Source organism: Onthophagus taurus, chromosome 10 (genome assembly GCF_036711975.1).
Source record: "Onthophagus taurus isolate NC chromosome 10, IU_Otau_3.0, whole genome shotgun sequence".
Lineage (NCBI taxonomy): Eukaryota > Metazoa > Arthropoda > Insecta > Coleoptera > Scarabaeidae > Onthophagus > Onthophagus taurus.
This window is the reverse complement of record NC_091975.1, coordinates 5,070,135-5,083,161: the sequence shown is the minus strand read 5'-3', so window position 1 is coordinate 5,083,161 and position 13,027 is coordinate 5,070,135. Positions and strand designations below refer to the sequence as shown.

Here is a 13,027-nt window from a genome sequence, read left to right as displayed (position 1 = left end):
CGTTTCGTTAGGACGTTTTTATGCTTCTAGTTCGCCTCCTTCAGTTAGCGACGAGCAAACGATGGTGGCATAATAACAGATTTTACACGTTCTTCCTCTGCACGAGAACACATCTGAACGAGCTACGTGGATCGCTTCGCCGCCTTAATTCGTCCGCGTTCCTTGCACAGACGATTGAACACGAAATAAGAAAAATTGTTCTTCGCCATGGTAACACACATACGACAAGATAACCGCAACCACAAGAACGATGATCTAGATCACAATTTAGCATAAATTATTCCTCGAGGTCGTTTGCTTTCTCAAAGGCAAAATTTTCGAATATTAATTCGTTTTAACGAATTAATATTAAATAAATATTAACGGTTATAATAATAAAGGAAATGAAGTAACGCTAAGAAATAATAACCAAGGTGTAAATAACCTGTAGTAACAAAACGCCTATGTCCTTTCCTGGTAAAGATTCATCATGTAGCCACAAGCAAAACTCTGAAGAGTTTCGTATCTTCCACCCCGATCGCTAATACAACACACAGTTTCTATCCACCTTGCAAAAAAATGCAATCCTGAACAAGGCGAAGGAGAGAATCTATTTATCGCCGCTTCCTCGTTCTTCCAATGGAAGGAACACTTCTTGTCATCCAAACTGACATCCCTCCGACGCTAACGACTTAAACGTAGGATTTAGCGTGCTGTTATCTTAACGGGTTGGGGATTTTTTTGTTGGAATCGTAGTTACAGCGTTGTCCATTGTATCATCCGAAGAGACCTTGTGGCTTCGGTTTTAATTATGATCCGACGACCAAAGGAACAGTTATGGAGCTCCGAGCAGTCGTCGGTATCGTTCCAACTGTATAACGTTATCGTTAACACGTGTGAATATGTCACGGGTAGGTATCGCGGGGTGTTTCTCATTCGGCCAAAGCGATAGAATCATTTACATATACACACTTAGTTGGGAGTCAATACGTTTTATCACCCGTTAGAAACCTATTCCCTTGTCCAGTCGTTGTAAAGACCTCGATTTACTGCCGTTAGTTCTCTCACGGATTCGTATCTCTTTTTATATTAAAAATTTTGTTCGTTCCATTCGTTAATTTATACAATCACGTTTTGTTAACAATGTAATTATTAAAAAAATAATTAGTGGACATTACTAAATATATATTATTTTATTAATTATTTCCCACAGTTTTTGAATTAATCAAAATTCAAAACATTATCCGCTACAAAGCAATTTATTATCCTGTGTAGTTTAAAAACGAATGCTTAAGAAATCTTGACGGATGGATGTAGTAAACGTAATCAATTACGGCCGTTTTAAAATAATGGTTAACAATTTCCGGTCTTTAAACGGAAACACCCATCGTTAAATATCTTACCAAATGCGGTAATAATCGGCGTAATGCGAACAAGTTAATATAAATAATTGTTTATTTGAGGAACACCTTTTTATCAGCCCACACCGTGTTTTTCGACTTTTCGAATCGTCGGTATGTGTGGAAGGTATTGATAACCGTGAATGTACCTGGGAATGGTTTACGCCGATACGGAATTTGCATTACAAATATTTTGCGACCGTGGGTGTGCAGGAATCCGTTTAACAACAAACAACCTCCAACGGCCGCTTCGAAGAGTAGTAGCGATTTATCGCGATACCACCACAGCAACAACCGACACATACAGTTAATTAGGATTTTTCAAATTGACTACTTGAACAAGTTGTTCCAGATAAAATTAAACTATATAATTTAAATAGGTTAACCATAAAAACCAAAGAATCTTATAAACCATCTGCAACTCCCCCCACAATTTCTCTCTGTAAATCTCGTACTTAGTTGAACAAATAGGAAGTAAGTACCTATCTTGCACCTATCCTTAGAGAGTCTCTGAAGCATGCCCATTCTCCATGTAATTTATCTCCCATTGACAAGAGACTGGGTAGAGTTAGTTAACTCGTATGAAGTCATCACCAATGACGCGCTATATAAGAATAAACGTATTTATTACTTAAACTGTTATACGGTGAATTATTGAAAGCCGTAAATAAGCGAGGATGCCTAAACCATTCGTACACTTTTTTAATTACCGCCAAGCCACGCGACATTCTCTCTTTCTGATTTATCGCCGTGCGGCTCCGAATAAAGGACAAAAACACTGTCGTTAGATTATTTATGAGGTCCACAACGAAGGGGCCGAAAACAAAATTGACCACAATAAATTAATTTTTCGAAATTGAATTCGAAATTTCTCCTTAAGAATTTTTTTTAATTTAATTAATCTTGGCGGTAGGTCTTTTTCAATACCTTTAAAAGAACTATTAATTAATCTTAATTACAAGATAAAATACGGCTTTAGAATGAGCTAATGAGATTCCGGTTCAATTTAAAAATATTTTTCTTCTATTAAGTACTACGTACTCGTAAAGGAAAAAAATTAAAAGAACGTTGTGATCTTATCGTTTTGTTGGTTCCCATTATAAACAAAGCTTCTTAGATATTCTTCTAAATACTCAGTTTCTGTAAATTAATTAAGCGCGCATACCTTCGAAGGACATAGGGAAGGTCGTTAAAACTTCTTGAAGCTGTTATGGCCATTTAACTTTCAAGAGCTCATTACCAGTTTAAAACCATCCGGTTAAAATAAAAAAATTAACCAGCCGTCTATTAATCAAGCAGTTAAATATTTGTACTTTAAGATCGTAAATCAATGTTGTGCTAAATTAGCCACGTGCCATGAAGTATTACACCACGCACTATAATTATTATAATCGTTTTACTTTTATAACCATTGTTATGAGTTTAGTGTGGGTTTTATGACATTGTTTTTGCCCCAAGTAGTATTTGAAAAATGCTAAACACATAATGATAAGAAACATGATAAATTAACTATCATAACGTTTTGATATTTTTGCTCTGAATATGCAACGAGTTGTATCTATTTAGAGAATCATAACCAATTATTCAGCTGTCATCTCTAGGGCAATACATTGCCTGTCGATTGGTGGGAAGATGCAGATTGCATTTGTGAATATTACGGTACAATATCCCCCTTGATGACCTAGATATTTATTTCCTCTTGAATGCAACGGGATATAAACGAGATTTGGCCAGATTTAAATGTCAAAACGGAGACGTATCTAGAAGACCAATCAATTTGACCCAGGAAGAATAATTTGATTCTGTTCAATCAATTCTTAGTAGCTATAAAGTACTCGTATTTCTTCTAATTTATGGGTTGATTGTCCACTTCTTCTTTTAAATTTCCATACTTGATTCAACTCATTCCCAGGCGGGATCGATGGTCTCGGGCTAAAGTTCATCATTATAAACCGGAATCGGAGTTAAAAAAAAACTATCGCTGATTTATAGGCTGCTGTACTAATTACAGTTAGGACAATCAGTCTTGTTGTTCGCGAAGCGGTAAAGCTTGGCCAGAGTCCTTGTCGCCACAGACGTTGAGGACGTAGCAGCCGCGGAGAGCCGTTCGCCCAGAACGTCTTGGGTTCACAGGTTATCTTATGTGTGCCATTGTATAGGTCACCGGAGCCCACACCAGCATAACGGACCGGACCTGTGGTCTTATTTCTTTTTTTTTGCAACTCTGCACGGCTGCATCCATCCGGCAACAGATCGTGAGAGATCCTAGCGAGGTGCTGCTCCACCGTCTCGAGGATGTTTGTAATTCCCGTTAAGAGACACTAAATTGAGTTACTGAATTGTATTTGTGTGAGTTCAAACTCGATCGTGCTTTAAAAATATAAATTTGGTTTAAATTTAAGATTTGTTTAAAAGTAACTTCCTTATTAATTGTTCGTAAAGTAAAAGACAATATCGATGGTATCTCATCCTCATTGCGAGGAGCATTTAGTAGGGTTATTGAGCGATGGTATCGCCCCATTATTACCAATCTGAAAATTGCGACCGCGGTTAATCGATCCTGTTCTGCGTTGCTCGTTTTTCAGAAGAAGGCGGTCTCGAATAGCCCCGTTTTAATTAAGGCCCACGGATATTTTCTGAAATTTATTCCCCGCGAATGAAAACAGAATCCTCCATCAGATATTGATTATGATTATACAATATTTGAATGGTTGGAATTGGTTACCCACTTCCTGAATCGTTTGCATATTTTTTTAAGGTGTAATTTTATGAAAACGAGGAATGTTTTTGGTGCTGTTAAAACTGTTAAAACTGCTTGTGTGGTGTTCATGAATATTCTTTCTGGCGGTAAATTTCCCAGGATTGTGGAGATCCATCCGGTTTCAGGAAAACAGGTCCACAAAGAACGAAAAATAATGAGCCAGATTAGCTCGTTGGTCCTGATACGTGGACACCTTAATTGCGCTCACAACAGAGGTTAATGGGTTGCGAAGGCCCCGTGCACAGCTTCCTGCTACGCACGTACTCGAAATTAAAAAGGAGGGAACCCGAAATTAATTCCGCTTTATCCTTATTACCAATGAATCACCAAAGAGGAAGTCATAAATTTCATTAAGCCGGGATAAGATCTATTTATTTCTTTTTTTTGGTGATTCTCATAGTTGGTATTGATGGTAGTCTTTTCTCTCTCATCTTCTTTCCAGGATACAACTCGAGGCCGTTCTTTTCGTCTTTTTACTTGTTCGAGCTGTCGAGGATGCTCGCATGCACCAAGACGTACACATATATCTCTTCGTGATCTTGTGTTTTCTCTCGTACACGGATTACTTAATTAGCCAGAGGATTCCCTCCGAATAACCGTAACCCGGCGTTAATTTATTACTTTTATTTCCATGGGACTCGTATCACACATAAATCGAGGCGGCGGCGCACGTCTTGCCTTCTTCTTGCGCACGCCACACGTACCCAAATAAAACGCCATTCTTCCCGGAAGTACTGCATACTTCACAGATCTTATCTCGTCCACTTACCGCTAAGTTTGCTTAATGTTAATTTAAACCTAATCAACTATCTTTTCTGTATCCATAAATAGACGTTGTGAAGATTACATTGAAATAATATTCGTGTAATTTAATGAAATTAATTTGATGGTAAAACTTTAGTTGGCGCATTGTATGGAAACCGATTTTGTTTCATAACGCGGAAGTAAATGCGTTTATTTACATTTACTACTATTTCGTGAGGATTTTTAACGAACGGTTGATTTACACGATCACAGGGCAATGTAAATTGCCTCATGGGGCAGCCGTAATACTGTTTACGGTCGTACGCAGGGCACAATCTAATTTACTTAGGTCTGGTATACGAGCTATTTATAGCCGGCACATTAACGTTTTATATATGTGAGCTTAAGCGACCGCCCCTCGACGCCATAAATAAAGTCGACAAATTATTATTATTAACATAGCATGTGCATACGACGAAAATTACTGGAGATATAAAATGTTGTGAAAAAAAATTGGTTTCGCCATAAAAACCAATCTTTAATGTTATGGTTAACTTTAAAAGATAATTCAAAAAATATTTTACTTATAACGATTATAGTAATCGATGGAATTTGAAGGGCGATAAAAAAATACTTAAGTAGTACGAAAAATAAAAAATTAAAAGCATTAAATAAAATAGATAAATTGAGGAATTTCAAATAAACGTTTATTAACTTCTTAATAGAATTAATGTTTGGGTTAAATACTTAGTTTTTTTTGCGGTCTAATCCAAACTTATTAATGTCCTGTTATTTCCTCTACTTTACACAAACACAGTACAAACACAACCGAGTCGAATTTTCAATTTAACTTTTTCTTTATATCTATGTCAAGTTCTACCTTTCGCGAGAAATCAAAAAAAAATCGTTTCCTGTTATTTTAAAGTCATAATCACGTTTCTAAATCTGCGTTAATATTACAAACGCAAATTCCCGAATAATAAACACCGCTATTATACTGGGTATTACGTGCTCGCCATATGTGTTTCACGAGACAATTTATTATTAACCGTGACAAGAAACGTATTAAGTTCTACTAGAAGTGAAGTAGTTTATATAATAAATAACCACCAAGTTTAATTTAGATGATAGATAAAATTAAATTAAAAAAGTTTTTTTTGTAAAAGCCTGTTGAAAATTGGAAAATGTATCGGGTTCGAATGATTAAATATGTATGAAACGCGTAAAGTGTACTCAAACGGTAATTGTTGTATGCCAAAGTCAGTTAATGAAATTACGAAACGCTACTGGTATATGCTATTAGTTCCGGTTACATTTTAATATCAATTAATGGCTATGGAATTTGGATGCTCTCTCTGTATATGCGCAAACGTATACATTCGCAGTGTAGTGGACGTGTTGAGTTGCCAACACAAAGACCCAATTACCGACGAGAGATACCCATCCGCGTACATCGCAGAGCCAATTTCCGTTAGGATAGTTCGGATTCCTTAAGTTACTACAAGACGAATTTATTATTGATCGATGACCTCGCATCTTCGATGTACATTTTTTGATAAGATCGTCCCATGCTGTCGTAATTGATCGATCACGATTATGCATTGTTTGTGTTTTTATCATCAGGAGGTCGGCTTCGTGACCATGCAAACCGCTGTGTTCGTGCATTATATTCGGAGTCATCAACACGACTGCCCTGTTTACATCTCAAAACTCACATAGATTTTAGAGCTAGGGCGTACCAACTCTGAATACATTGTCGCTCTCTTGTACTAGATTCTATATCTCCCATAAACCTCACAACTCACCTTTACACGTAATCACACACAAAATAAAATTAACTAAATTTAAATTTTTCTTTTCTTTTCAGGTAAGTCAAATGTGAGAAGGATTTTCAATTATTCAGTGGGAAAATCTGGGTGAGTACGCTCGAACGGGTGACATCAAACAAAACTTTTTGACGAATTAGGCAAACGTAAAGTACACAGCGGGCTAATCCGAACCCAAGGGAAAAGTAAACTCCGAAAACGAACTCACTCAACCGTTAAATCATTCTAGAAAAGGCGACTATCAACGGCTATAACCACTTGTTTATTTGACCATACTAAAAATCAAACCACCAATACGAATTAGTCGAATTAAAAAATTTTTAATTAACCGCAATTATCCGATAACAATCTCCTTCCTTACACTTGGATTTGCACATCTTATACATCAGATTCGTTGAGTATTGTGCTGTCTTTCCAAGTTACATCTCAGACGGTGACCCTTAAACTTGTGAGAAAACCCGAGAAGCAGTAATTAATCCGACACAGGTCGGTTTCCTGAAAGAGGCACAAAAAAGTGGCGTCCAAAGCGTACTACGAGAAACGAGTCGGTTAATAAGTGAGGTTGTTGCAACCGGTAGCTAAAACTGTTCGGCTGCATTGTTCCATCCTGTTCGCACCTATCGCGCCGGTTAAAATATCTCGTCGGGCTATTGTTATAAATAGCAGGGCCTCGTAAACGCTCCATATGACGTTCCGCCAATTAACCACCTGTTGGAGTTGCCACCGTCGTCCGACGAACGTGTGCAGCTACTTACGTAAAAATCACCGCCACCAACAGCGTTATCATAAGTATTAAGTTAATTTATACACATTCTGGTCAAAGAGATCTCCCATTCACCAATTTATATAAAATGTATGGGAATGATTACATAATTCCTTGATCCACCCTTTATAGTCTGATAATTATGGTTTTATTTCTTTCATGAGCTTATGAATTCTTATCCCAACAGTAACAGATTTTTGTCTGTACACCGAAAGAAACAATCCGATAATTGATTATGTAAATTTACATTACTAGACGAATTAGTCATGTAATGATATTTTTGGTGGCAGCGCTGGTATGTTACACATTCAATTTTAGTATCCAGCTAGATACAAATACCTCAAATTAATTAACTTAATTACTACCACAATTCTATTTTATTTTATCAAATTCTAATTCTATCCAACAAAGCAAACGAGAAAGAATTCACGTTAAAATTGTCTATAAGATAATAATTTCAATACATAGTAGTATTTATCTTTAAATCAACGATCCTTTTCAGTTGCGGCCCTTTTATAAACGATAAATGCGCGTTCGAGTCGTTATCGTAGTTTAATTACCCAAGCATTAATGTGTCAGGCTCGTTTTGAGAGCGCAAGATAAGTGGCGAGTTGAAGAAGATATACGAGATGGTCGGACATGCAGTTTCTTGCAATTTGACTGCTGGGAAAAAATCTCGGTTGTTCCATTTAGAGTACAAGTTATCTCAGACCTTCCCGGTATTGTCTTATCACTCAAGAGTCTTCTTCACCGTTGTGATCTTTGACTCCCATGTGAGAATGATGTAATTAATCTACAAGGTGCTTAAAAAAGACGGAAGTATGTAAAACGAGTTTAAATGAGCTACCGGGATTACGTAAGTAGGAAAAGAATTTTATAACAATTTTTTTAACTACACATACGAATAACGGTATTGTTTTCAATTAAAGAAACGATCAATACCGTTGGCTTTGGCGACCGTAAAACAGTGAGCGTAAATCGTTTGGTCCGTTGATCCCCCTCAACTTAATTAAGCCTAAGTCTATAAAGCACGCGTAAAATTCAATTTCGTAAAAAGTGTATAGCGAGGGCTAAAAAGGGAATTCTTGTCATGTCCCGTAGTAATAAAAATCGCTTTTTATTTGAAACGGTACAGACTCAATAAATAGCAATCCCGTCCACGTTTCCCGATATTTGTATCGATACGCGGCGCCCGTTGCATGATTGGACCGGAACGTTTCTTTGCAAGTCGACGCTCGTCTAAATCAGATTATGCAAGAACTTGCCGATTTTAGAATGCCTCGACACTTTGAGTAAAACCTGCCAAGACCGATGTAACTTACTCGACTTCGACACGCACATTATTGTCGATAACGTGATAAGGATTTGTTGCGAAACTTGACAATAATTTCATAATTTCATTGCTTGTGGTTGTTTTTGTATGTATAAAATAGTTCAATATCAATCTTCTTCTCCTCTGAGTAAACTATGCAAATTGGCGTGCCGTTCAATTTACATAATTTATAGTCAAGTTCATTCGGCCTAATCGCGATGGCGTCATTATTGTCTAAAACCTAATCGAACCCCATAAATACTAGATAAACACGCTCACCTCGGGGGTTACAGTAGCAACAGGAACAACCCACCAAGTGAATCGAGGAGAAGAATCGTTTTTCACATTAACATACGATAATAATGATTATACTTAGATTCAGTGGTAGATGAAGATAACGAGCGATGAACTTAAGGGACCAAAGTTTGTAAAATGATTTGCATATACTATAACCCGAAGGCTAAGGTGGTAACTCTTTTGATGTGATTTGGATAAGATCGAACTCGACTATGTAATCCGGTACAATTGTCTTTTTAAATCTCTCGTGTTATCTTAAACTTTATTGTAGTAGTTTTATTGTCGACATTCTTAAGTAGACCAATTGGACAGCATTGAGTGGTCGAGAAAGAGTTCAGGATAGATAGCATCGAAGTGGGTTCGCACATTCTGGCACACGTGAGGACACCGTTTCGATGAAATTTAGTAGCGGCTTACTTACTGTGGCGGTGTTATTGACAACGCGAGCCTTTGTCTCCGAGCTCAAATATGAGAACTATGGCCTCAGCAGTAACTTATCGTGCGACCATTGTGCGGAAACCCATACGAGAAACTCCCCGTGATAAAAATCGGCGTGCACGACGACACAAATATGGCATTAATAGCCCGTTTGGGGTCGCACAGTCGTTCGTTCCGTCGTTGAGGTTATCGCTTCTTCGGACTCTCAACAATTGTCAATATGTACAATATCCACTACCGAACAACCATTTTGGATAGGTAATTCCTTGAAAATTCGATTGGGAAACCTCTTTTTTCCATAATTACGGACACTTGTTGCGATAAATACCTGACACTTCCATTACCGCAATTTGATTAATGATCATCTCAAATTAAATTGTTCGCCTCTGTAAACAGTGCGTCCCCGTCGTTTTCGATACGATCTCGTTCAACAGCGTGGAGAAAAAACGCCCTGTACCCAAGCCTCCGTCCTTGTCGCCGGAATGCAAATCAGGAAACTCGCATAAATCATAATTGCAGATCTGCACCGTCGTAATTACCGTAGTAAAAATGCTTCCCATCCCCGCGCTAATGAGTTCTAACAAGATGTCTTATATAAAACGTGATGGATGGTAGCGGGCCGCATTAAGACTTCAAATATCGATCTGTCATCCGCCTCGCACGCTCTCGGAATGTGCACCCCGGATAACTTTTAATTGGCCCGAGAATCTTATATACGCCGCCGTCGTCGAGATGGGCTTAATGCGAACGGAATGGCTACAGCGGCACAATTGCTATACCTCGGCTACGGATACTAGCACCGTTGTTCGCTCTTTGATAAGTAGCAGTTGTATCATAGTTGCCACGAGAAGTGATTTATTGCCGCCGAGGCAGCCCCGGAAACTTGAAAGTTCTACCCGGGTGATTGTCATTGAAACTACCACTTTTCAGATGAAATCACCCGTCAAGCTAAAGCTATTTCATCAAACAACTACTCTACAACTAGTACTATCTGATTTCTAAACACTTTTTTAACTCTTGAAATTATTTCTTCTTTATGTATATGTATAAAATGCAAAGTTGAATAAATAAAATTTTACTGGAAAATCTCTATTCGGTTTTGCGATAATAATTATAAAACTCAATTTGAATTTTTATGAGTTACGGTAATTCATTACTTACTTTCTGAGACCCATATCGGCATATCTAACAGGGAGAGTTGAAAAAGTAGATTATCTGGAACTTTTGATTGCATTGATAGCAAAACACATCTAGAGTACATGAAGAACTAACTAAAAAATTATACACCTAAATGATTAGTCTAATTTGATATCATCATTCTCTTCTTCTTCTTCAAACATGCATCTCCATTACGATCGTCTTATAAACATCTAAATCTGATTCATCATCATTTTTGTATTGTCAATCCCTCGGTTGGCATAAAGACTGGTCGTCGTCCCCGAGGAAGAGCTGTCAGAATAATAACGATTGTTATTATGCGAACCATCCGGCCACTTACGTTTCATTATGTCAAAGCCATATTAGAGTCTAATAGACGACAATGCGGATGATTTGCAAACTGGCAAAGCTCCCGGTGGGGGCTGTCAACTTTAACAAAAAAATCCTCATCGCACCACCAACGCGGTCTTGGCCGGTTCTCTTCTCTTTAATGAGACAGCTCGATTGTTTGCGGCATTTTCCAACGTTAAATATGTAAATCATCCTGTCCTTAGAATATCCTTTTCTCTTCACGGCATGGCGTAGGTGTTCCAATTTCGCGAGTTCTGACAAACGATTCTCGCCGCTTGAAGGTGAAAGGTCGCGCGACGGTGCATGGATTTAGGTCTTCCCGCGGAATTTGTGGAATGACTCGACATTTACAGTTAGAATATATTGAATTGACATCGGCGCCATTCACCTTAACAACAAACCAAAACGTTCTTTCGTGACCGCGACCGCCGACATTCTTTCTAATTCTCTCTCGCATAAAATTTCATCCTCCTCTTTATCCCCGACGAGGAAGGTACTAGTAGTAAATCGACGCCAACATTGCCGGCGTAAAGAAGCGAGCATCCGGCATCGCGACGCTTCGCCTTGTGATTTCTGCCCTTGAAGGCCGAGAAATTTATACCATTTCCCGGCGTGCAAAAACGAAAGCTCCATCCGTTATACTAATAAGGGTGTAGGTACTGAGAGACCTACGAGAACGACACAAGCACCCCAACGACCTCAAACCACCAGAGACGTCACCGCCACACGATTTATCGAGACCGTTTATTGCCCTTTTTTATTACCACAGACCTTAATACTCTCGAGAAGTTTTATTAAATTTCTATTTCAATTTTAAATGATTTAATGAAATTTAAATTAAATATAGATTATTCTAATGATTTCAAATCCTTTTTTTTATCATTATGACATGTATTAATTCAAGTAGTTTAAGTGACTGCTCATCTTAATGGTGAAATTACCTTAAAGACCAAATCGTTCTGTAGATAAAATCTTTCAATAACAGTGATTTATTCTCAAATCGGTCCACTTCTAATCGTTTTTCTGATAGCTCTGATCAGTCATAACATAATGTAACATCTCATATGGTGTGTAAAGTACATGTTCTAGCAACTTGAATTTAATTGGCGATACTAATGGGTAATTTATCACCCCTGCTTGATCATTTTTAAGTAATTTTAAAATAAGTTTATTTATTTTTAAGTATTTGATTATATTTATCTTGTCAACAACAAGAAATTCTCACGTGCGCAAAGTTACCAACCTAAATAAACAGGAATAAGCGCAAAATAAACATGATGAACGCCTCCGTTTATACCAATGTTTGATTAAGTCTAAATCGACTAATAAAATAACGTTGTTATCGAGTTGGTGTATCAATAGATGGCGTGTTAAGATTACTTTAGAAACCGTTTCGATGGATGTACGCACGTTTTCAGTACCTAAGCATTGCCATTTCGAGTTAATATAATGCAAAGAGTTACCAACTGCGCAAATAATATTATCTAAATAAGGTGCCATTGAAATAGCCTCAAGATTTCAGGTTATAAATCCAAATAAACATAATGCAAATGTAAACGTATGTTATTTTAGTCACGAATGTGGAAAGTTGTTAATCGTTAAAACGGTACGACCTTGACCATGAACCACGTTCGTATAAACCTAGACTATTTTTAAAGACAATTTCACTCTCGACCGCATTAACTGCATCAACGAGGAAGTCGGCAAGTAACCAGTTTAATGCTAGCGGTGGACGAGGTGATCTCATCCACCTGCATACGGATTTTATTGGACGTAATCTCGTTAAGTGTTCCCCCATTACATTCTTTCGCGCATTAAAGTGTAACTGAAATGTTGCCAGAAGACCAGCGGGCGGATTTTAATTTAAGCTGGTCGGAAATAGCAAATCGAACTGAACCGGTCTCTTTTTCCAATGAGATGGTGTAATCTCTTAGGATCCTTGCAGCGGTTTCTGCTTGGGTAATATCGATCGATCGGTTTGCCTTCAGTTAAATACCA

The 13,027-nt window shown here is 37.7% G+C and overlaps 1 protein-coding gene across 6 annotated transcripts in view; it reads left to right on the top strand.

Moving 5' to 3' along the window:
- The window catches only part of LOC111428245 (Autophagy-related 16), a 178,998-nt gene that overhangs the window by 132,430 nt on the left and 33,541 nt on the right, over nucleotides 1-13,027 (top strand). The window lies entirely within an intron of this gene.